The following is an 8,086-nucleotide window of genomic DNA, read 5'->3' as shown; positions in this document are numbered from 1 at the left end:
ATTTAATTTATTCCTATTTTAGTTTATAAAATAATTTTACATAATTATTGCCATAAAAAATTACACTTGAATTAATATTTAAATGTAAAGTTAGTCACTAATATACAGCATATCGCATAATATACATTTAATTATTTTTCAATTATATAAACTTTAACTAGTAATTATACATATATAAATATAACTAAAAATTATGAGTTGATTTAATATATTTATAACTTAAATTATTAAAAAAATTAGAGATTAATAGAAAAATAATATTAGATTGCATATTGTTCAAATTTAATAAAGAAAAACTAACGTCCAACATATGGATTCAAATAGATATACATAGGTTTTAGCCCATATTCATACCATCTTAAGATCTCCATCATATTCATTTCACTAGTCTATCATATAATTACATAAATAATATAAATTATATAGATTTACCATAGTCTAAGTGCTTATCTTATTCGCAACCATTGTTCCACAAATAAATCAAATGAGTCAAAAGAACGCCAAGAACAAAAACCAACACACTATCACTTATTGTACACATTTTAAACGCCAAGAACAAAAACCATCACATATTTTAATTTTGATTATTTGCTTAAATTTCTTTTCTTTCAAAGTGAATAATATTTTAAAAACTAGTATTCGAAATTAATTTTTTTTATAATGAAAATGAAAATACAAATCTTGAAAAAGCTTATCCTTTTTATACTATTCATCAAATCAATGCTTGATTTTCAAAATTATATTGTAATTGCAATAAAATTAAACTACTTTATTTATTATTTAAATAAATTAAAAATGCACTTAGTATAATAAAAATAAAAATATTTAGGCACCATATAAGAGTTTTTAATAATTTATATTAGTATTAATAAATATAGCAATGACAAAATTTGAAATAGAGAAAGTGAATTAGAAAGTAATTTGTCTATCTATTTTTATCTGTCATATTTAAATTTTTCTTTTGTTTAAAACTATCTATTATATTTAGAAAACTAAGGAGTATTAACTTTTTTTTTTTCTAATTTTACTCTTTATTTCTATTAAATGCAATAAATATTTATATAATAAGTTATTAAGTGAAATAAAGGGTAATTTAGTAAATTACTAATATATTTTTATAAAAATAAGGTTATTAATTAATCATTTTTTTAATTATCGTGTAAAATTAAATATAAAATTAAATTTTTTTTTTTGGTAAATTAACTATTAAATAACTTTAGTACGTGTAAAAATAAACTCCTACGACTTGCATCATTTTAAAAAGAGTGACATTTGCAACTTTGTAGTAATTATATTCATCAAGTAAAGACTCAGAGATACAATTTACTTACATCCTCCTCCGTTCCATTGTGATGGATGCTTTAGAAAAAATTTTATCCTATTTATTTGTTATTTCAGAAAATCAAGAAAGTATTAATTATTTTTTTTCTAACTTTACTTATGTCTATTATTATTCTTAATACATTTATCTCTTCTTAATATCTTTCTACATTTAAATGATACTACAAGGATATTTTAATCAATTATTAATTTTTTTAATAAAAATGATAATATCTTTCTACATTTTAATTATACTATAAGAATACTTTAATAAATTATTTTTTCAATAAAAATAATGTTATCCAATTATTTCCTTAATCTTTTTGCAAAATCCTTAAAAAACTATTGAAATGAGACAGAGAGAGTATATTCATCATCAATTCCTTACCACACAGACCCATTTTTCTTCCTTAAGTTAATCACCATTAAAGCTTACTTTGAAAAAAAAAGAAAAAATCTTGTTTACAGTTTCTTTTATGAATGGCTACAATTCAATCTCCAAGATCCAATGGCTGCAAACTATAGAGCGAGTCCTATATATATGTGCTAGCACTTAGAGGCAACCAATTTCAACCAAATTTTCTTTGCATGCAATTGGAAACTTTGGTTAGCTTTGTGTCAGTCTTGTAATAAGAATTGCAAGTAATCATATATAAACTTGTAGGCTAACGGATCATCAACATGGATGGTTGGCAGAGATTCTTTTTGTTTTCAGTACTATGGCTAATCTTTGCTCCAGTATACCCTTCTTCTGGGAGCTCTAAAGTTGCTGCAGCAGCAAATAATGAACCCGCTGGAAGAAGAAAGCTCGCTGCCGGGAACCCAGGTAAATCCTGTCATATCCACATCAGTTGGATATAAAAATGTCAAAAGGTTTGTATATCCTAGGCCTAGTAAGGGCGTTATCACCATTTTATTTAGGCCGTTGTGCGGGAGGAGTTACAGATCCAATCTTAGTTAATTGTTACCCAATTAATTATTATTTTTTATGAGTTAAATAATCTACTGCTTCATTAAAATCATGACTGAAGAGTTTATTTATCAATCAATTAGTTTTAACCTAGTAGTACTAAACTGTCTCTAGACCTGTAAGTCTTGAGTTTATCAGTTGTAATAAAAAATAGTTGAGAAATGGGTTTATGTATGTTATTTGGCATATCTAATACTGTTTTGATGTCCAATTCAAAGGCTCCATAAGCATCGATTGCGGGGTGAATGAAGATTATTTTGATGAAAATATAGGATTGCTTTGGAAGTCAGATAGAGATTTCATAAGCAGCGGCGAAAATCATGATGCAGAACCAGGATTCACTTCATTAGAGGCTTTATTAGAACGGCAGTGTAAGAATTTAAGAAGCTTTCCAACAGGGAAAAAAAATTGCTACACTCTACGACCTGGACAGGGAAAAAACCACAATTACTTCATTAGAGCTCTCTTTTGTTATAAAAATTATGATCGCAAGAATCAACCCCCAGAGTTTGATATGTATATAGGGGTTAACAAATGGATCACGGTGAAAGGGCTGTATCCTAATGGTTGGCACACACATGAGATCTTTCATTTTTCTTCAACAGATATTATTCATGTGTGTCTTGTAAACACAAACTTTGGAGTACCTTTCATTTCAGTATTGGAATTACATCATGTGAATGATTCAATTTATAGAAGTAAGTTTGGATCATTAAGTGTTGCTAGAAGCTTTCAACTTAGCAATCCCACCGGCTGGATTTTCAGGTAAATAAATGAGTGCATCTGATTCTGTACAGATATTATTGTGCAATTAGTATGTATACATCCAGAAAGGTGCCTTCTATCATGATTTTATTTGTTTATTTACTTTTTTACACTATTATTTTTTATTATAATTATTTACAAAATAAAATTTATTTTATAAAAAAAATAAAGTATTAATCATGTAATTTTCAAACAAAAAAAATTAGGACCATTATTGCAATGCAATCATTGCCCCTACAGACGTATAGGTCCCAAACAAAGTAGTGAATGACATCCTGATTTATATGTTAGACCCTGCATTACGTATTAAGCAATTAAAAGTTATTTTCTAGGTAGTATTCACGTATTCTCGTGATAATTAAAAACTTTTAATTAATAGCTACATTTTAAGAGGAGCTATTAATTAAAAGCCCCAAACAACCCAAAGTAAGGTAAATATTTGTCTTTCAGTTCTCCTAACTATAGAATTCATATAATTTAATTATTTTAAATTTTATTCATCATTAGAATTAGATTTGAATTTTAATATAAGAATTATTCTAAAAGGGTTGAAACTAATTTTTTGAGTATTTAAAATAATGTTTTTTTAAAATAATTTGTACCTCAATACTAAATAGGCATTAGTAGTTATTAATGAGATTTAGTTGTCATGCTGAAAACTTCTTTAAGATTATAAAATCTCAAGTTTTCTAATCGGAGTTAATTCAAAAAAAAAGTATTAGAAGCTGATAGGTACACAAGTATTTTATATATATATATATATATATATATATATATATATATATATATATATATATATATATATATATTATTAAAGTTGGGCTAAATAAAAGAGGTATTGTGTTATCTTTGATATTCAGGTACAAGGATGATGTCTTTCATCGCATCTGGAACACTTTGAGGCTTCCTAATTCGATTTGGGTCAATGCCACACCAGAAATACAACCCCAGGAAATTAATGATTCCTATAAACTACCCATTGAAGTGTTAAGAACTGCGGCCCAGCCCAAAAATGACCTTGACTCATTGGCATACAACATTAGCTTTAGTTGTGTCCAATCATGTAATTTTTATGTCTACTTTCATTTTGCTGAAATTGTAGAGATTCCTCATGATCAACGAAGAGTATTTACAGTTACTTTGAATGATGTCACTTCTGAACCCATTAGCCTGGAATACTTGAAGCCACAGACTATAATTCTGAATACTCAAGAAGATATTTACTTCACTATCGATCAAACAAGCAACTCTGGCCTTCCACCCATTCTCAATGCCTTCGAGATTCTTGAGGTAGTTGAGCTTCCTCTTTCTCCAACAGACCAAGCAGATGGTATGTATTTCATATTTACATTAACTATTATATAGTAGTAATGATTTTTTTTTTCTCTGTCCTTCATATAGTAGCAATAATTGAATATTAGAGTGCCCATCATAAACTATATTCTTCATGAACAATCATAGTTGATGCAATCATGGCCATCATGCAATCATACAATATAAATGGAGATGATTTGCAAGGAGACCCATGTGTGCCAAAAGGTCTTTCATGGAATGGTTTGAACTGTAGTTATGACAACAATCCTCCAAGGATCATCTTATTGTGAGTAGTGCACATTTAAATTTTCATAAGAATATGTATTTTCTTTGCACTGGACACCTTTAATTAGATTACGATTTGATGCCAACATCTCACTCTAGCTTATTCTATGAACTGAGAACAGGGACCTCAGTTCAAGGAAATTGACTGGGGAAATAGCTCCATCACTCTCTGCCCTCAAGGCAATTCATTCCTTGTAAGTGCTGTCGACTAAGTTTCTGATGATTCTTTTGAATATGTACTCTACAATAATATTAAGACATTCTTCTACGGAATCACCGTTCCACTATAAAATTACTCATGTTTATAGGGGAGGAGTTTTCACACATCTTACTCTATCGTCGTATAATATATAATATATCTTAATCTTTTTTATTGTCTTTTCAGGGATTTATCATACAATAAATTGACCGGAATTCTGCCCAATTTTTTGTCAGAACTGTTGAATTTAACTTTCCTGTAAGTTTTCCCAAAAAAAAAAAAAATTGTTGAACCACGCCTAAGTATGGTTAAATCTCCAAGTAGGGAACTAAGATCCTACTGGCATCTTTTCTTTCAGGGATTTATCTTATAATGAATTGACAGGGCCGGTGCCAGAATTTTTAGCACAACTACCAAATTTAAATACTCTGTGAGAAGAAACTTAAGTATAAAATACATGATTTTTTTTTTTGGTGGGGAAGGAAGGGGTTTCGATGAATTATACGAATGATTTAGTATACATTCTTTTCAGAAATTTAAGTGGGAACAAGCTCACTGGATCCATTCCACAGTCCCTTATAGAAAAGTTTAATAATGGAACATTGCAGTTGAGGTTTGAACGTCTTCTCTTGTCCATCATTTTATTTTCATCATTTTCCAGCTATTAAATGAACCAATGAAAAAAAAATGATGATATTGAAATACATAGGTTATTTAATATCTGTTATATGACGAATTGATGATGTCATACTCAATGCTAGCTTCATGTGAGGAAAAGAAACATTTTCTTCTTCCAGTTGTTGCATCAATTATATCAATATTGCTACTTCTGCTCCTATGCATGACAGCTATCTCTTGGAGACATAGAAGACAGCAAGGTAATCTATTTTTCCTTTATTTGCATATTAATTAGCTTAGTAGAAGTTGCAAAAACTATAGACTACATATCAATTTCTTTCTCTCTCTATCCATACATTCATATTCTGTCTATGGTACTTACACAGCAATAGCAGAAACACAAAAATCAAAGAATCGGACCTTTAGTTACTCAGAGATTATTAGTATTACTGATAACTTTAAGACCGTTATTGGAGGAGGGGGCTTTGGAAAAGTTTACTTCGGAACCCTAAAAGATGGCACCCAAGTTGCAATTAAGCTGTTATCTCAATCATCAAATCAAGGCTACAGGGAATTTCAAGCAGAGGTTAGACATAGCACTACTGCAGCGTCAGTTTCAACCCAATTTAACGAATTATTTGTGCCTTTCTCCCACTATTACAAGATAGATAGTATAAATAAATATACACTCTGATTAATAGTGGTTTTTCAAAATTAAAAAATGCAGGTGCAGCTCTTGATGGTTGTTCATCATAGGAATTTGGTTTCATTAATTGGGTACTCCAGTGATAGTCATAACATGGCATTGGTATACGAGTACATGGTTAATGGAAACTTGCAAGAGCATTTATCAAGTATATCTATCACAACCTGTAAAAGATTTTTTTTAATCACTTGATTTGTCAATTTTTCTATATTTCTTCTCTAAATGGAAGTCCTTTTTTTTATTTTAATTTCTTCAAGACAACTCTTGACAATGATAGCCTGATGCATTTTGGTTGCAGAGAAAAGTGGAAGTATTCTGACCTGGAAAGAGAGATTTCAAATTGCAGTAGATGCAGCTTATGGTTCTCAAGCAATTCCATGTCTATTTTTCTTTACTTTTTGCTTCCCCATTCATCATTCTTATCCATGGCTAACTGGTTTTGCAGGACTAGAGTATCTACATAATGGTTGCAAACCACCGATTATCCACAGGGATTTGAAGACTTCCAACATTTTATTGAACGAAAAATGGCAAGCAAAGATCGCTGATTTTGGATTGTCTAGAGCTTTCGCCAATGAAAGTGGTTCACATGTATCAACTTGCCCTGCTGGCACATTTGGTTACGTCGATCCTGAGTAAGGGTTGTTTTAGCAAGGATTAAAGCTTAACCAAACGGAAACCTCCTTGATTCAGTAGTGCTAAAGATTGAAATCTCGCATCTAAAAGATAAGCTTAATAGCATTGTTGATCATTAACCTTAATACAGGGATTTTAAAGTTGTGCTTATTAGGTTTCTAATATAGCATTAGAGCTAAGTGCTTATTAGGTTTCTAATATAGCATTAGAGCTAACTCTGCACTGTCCATTATTATGCACGATCAAATTGCCATCATGTATTCTCCACGTATTCGCCTGTTTTATTAAAATCCTACATCTAAAATATACAAAAGAGGTTAAGGGTTGATAACATTTTAGAACCTCTAATCTTAACATTTGGATTGCTCATGTTTTTTTGTGTTTGACGGTTATCAATTGGTTCATTTTGCATTAGCGCTATTCTTGATTAATTAATTTGCTTTTTGTGAAAGTTATATAGGGCTAATTATTTTCTCTCTGCAACAGGGCTCAAGCATCAGGAAACTTCAACAAAAAAAGTGATGTTTATAGCTTTGGGATTATTCTACTTGAGCTTATAACTGGTCAGCCTGCAATAATAAGAAACACCCATGCAGGCTTCATTTGCATACATCAATGGATTAGACCTATAATTGACAGGGGTGATATTCAAACCATTGTTGATCCCAGACTGAATGGAGAATTCGATGCCACTTCAGCTTGGAAAGCTGTGGAGACTGCCTTTTCCTGTGTATCAAACTTTTCAATACAGAGGCCAGACATGAGTCATGTACTAGCTGAATTACAGGAATGCTTGGCTATAGTAATGGCTGTTGAGGAATCCCAAACAATGAAAGCCGGGGTCATAAGACAAAGCAATTCACTACTGATGAGTCATTTGAATATTGATACTGATATGACTCCTAGTCCAAGGTAAAAACTGAAGTATAGATTTCATATGTACTGGCTTGAAATTTTTAAATGTTTTCTTTAAGATAAAAACTGTTATATTAATGTAATATATAATTTGTTTCTGAAGTTTCTTGGGGATGTAAAATTAGCATTACAAAATATTAGAGATGACAATAGATCGAATGTTTACAGGTATCCAATATGATCGAATCCTAAAAAGAAGAATTTGGCTGATATAATTAAAGTTTGGATTTGAAATATAATACTATGCCAATATATTATTAATTAACAATATATCATACAATATATCTTTTAACTATTTTTAAATTATATAATTTTTAATTATAAGGTATATATATAATTTAGAATTAAATATATTATA

General features: G+C 29.8%; 1 pseudogene; it reads left to right on the top strand.

Annotated features, from left to right (window-relative positions):
- Positions 1-1,993: 1,993 nt before the first annotated feature.
- Positions 1,994-7,830, top strand: LOC131177413 (putative leucine-rich repeat receptor-like protein kinase At2g19210; annotated as a pseudogene).
- The last annotated feature ends 256 nt before the right edge of the window (positions 7,831-8,086 follow it).

This window comes from Hevea brasiliensis, unplaced genomic scaffold (assembly GCF_030052815.1).
Source record: "Hevea brasiliensis isolate MT/VB/25A 57/8 unplaced genomic scaffold, ASM3005281v1 Scaf46, whole genome shotgun sequence".
Taxonomy (NCBI): domain Eukaryota; kingdom Viridiplantae; phylum Streptophyta; class Magnoliopsida; order Malpighiales; family Euphorbiaceae; genus Hevea; species Hevea brasiliensis.
This window is presented reverse-complemented; position numbering and strand designations above follow the sequence as displayed.